Here is a 1,567-nt window from a genome sequence, read left to right as displayed (position 1 = left end):
ACACACACACACACACACACACACACACACACACACAAACACACACACACACACACACACAGCACACACACATACATGCACACACATATATACACAGATATATACATACATACATGGACACACATGCATACATACAGACGTACATACGTACATATATACAGACGTACATACCTCCATGCATACATACATGCCTGCATGCATGCATACATTGTATGTGCGACAATAGCAGCTCAGTAATATGAATTCTTTACATGCAGATTTGCGGTCGAGGGATTGCGGGTTCGAATCTCAGGCCGAGTGATGTGTGTATTTATGAGCGAAACACCTAATCTCCACGCGGCTCCGATAGAAGGTAATGGCGAACTTTTGCTGACTCTTTCGCCACAACTTTCTCTCACTCTTTCCTCCTGCATCTAGCAGCTCACCTGCGACGGACCGGCGTCCTGTCCATGTGGGGAACCTTTACGCCAATGAAACCGGGAAACTGGCCTTATGAGCCAAGCATGGCTCGAGAAGGAACAAACAACAACACACATGCAGATTTACAGAAAATATATGACTGTGTGACATTCATTCGCTTCTTTATTACATTAGTGATGTAAGCGAAACGAAATAGCTTACTACCGAGGAATCGAAACCAGGTTGTAGAAACTATTAATTTGAAGTTCATCTTGTTTACTCGTGAGTACTTACCACTATGTAATATTATATTTTATATTTTACTTTGCAGTGAATAATGATCTCTCATTTATGGGACGGCAACGACCAAATTTTTGATGAACTCAAGCAAAAGTATGAAATATAAACCATAAAACTGATTACCTTGTTGTTGTTTTTAGTAGTTTGAACATTTCCATTCTATGCTAACATACACTCATTTGTGTTCTAAACGCAATGCTTCGAACACTTTGATTTCAAATCATCATCATCATCATCATCATCATCATCATCATCATCATCAATTAACGTCCCTTTATCCATGCTGGCATGGGTTGGACTGTTTGGCTAGCACAGACGAGCCAGAGAGGCTCCACCAGGTTCTATGTCTGCTTTGGCATGGTTTCTACAGTTGGATGCTCTTCTTAATACCAGCCAATGAACAGAGTATACTGGGTGCTTTTTACATGGCACCAGCACTGGTGAGGTCGCCAAGTACCTGTAAGATAAGAGTGGGATATAGACTGGAAGAATAAGAAAGTATGATAGAGGGAGGGGAACAGGTGTCTTGCTCACCATATTTGCTATATTTATCTAGAGATCAAGAGGGCGAATTGGAAGAGTCGTTAAGGTGTGAATAAAATGCCTCGTAGTATTAGTTTCCGATTCTCCTCAGCAAATTTTGTTCCCGGGACACTGCACACACACACACACACCTGTGTAATAATCGAACTCATAAATCAAAGCTAACATAGCTCCTTGGGCATCGGATTGGGCCAAATGCTCACCCATCAATTTCAGTCAAATTTAATGAATATATACTTAGACTATCTAATGCTACATATAATATTTGTAAACAAAGCAGAAAAGCTTTGTAAGTTACGGAGAGAAAGCTACTATGTATATATAT

At 40.4% G+C, this 1,567-nt stretch overlaps 1 protein-coding gene across 4 annotated transcripts in view; it reads left to right on the top strand.

Annotated features, from left to right (window-relative positions):
* LOC106869251 (opioid growth factor receptor) overlaps positions 1-1,567 on the top strand; it is a 48,332-nt gene that overhangs the window by 17,145 nt on the left and 29,620 nt on the right. For 2 of the 4 annotated variants that reach the window (XR_008264125.1, XR_008264123.1), the window contains exon 2: positions 731-792. The exons of 1 other annotated variant lie outside the window; for it this stretch is intronic. The gene's annotated coding sequence lies outside the window, so the exon portion shown is untranslated. Of the gene's footprint in view, positions 1-358; positions 682-730; positions 793-1,567 lie in introns of those variants that run through there. One more of the 4 variants, XR_008264126.1, reaches the window with a different exon arrangement.

This window comes from Octopus bimaculoides, chromosome 5 (assembly GCF_001194135.2).
Source record: "Octopus bimaculoides isolate UCB-OBI-ISO-001 chromosome 5, ASM119413v2, whole genome shotgun sequence".
Taxonomy (NCBI): Eukaryota; Metazoa; Mollusca; class Cephalopoda; order Octopoda; family Octopodidae; genus Octopus; species Octopus bimaculoides.
Note: the sequence above shows the minus strand (reverse complement) of the source record. Positions and strands in the feature narration are given on the sequence as shown.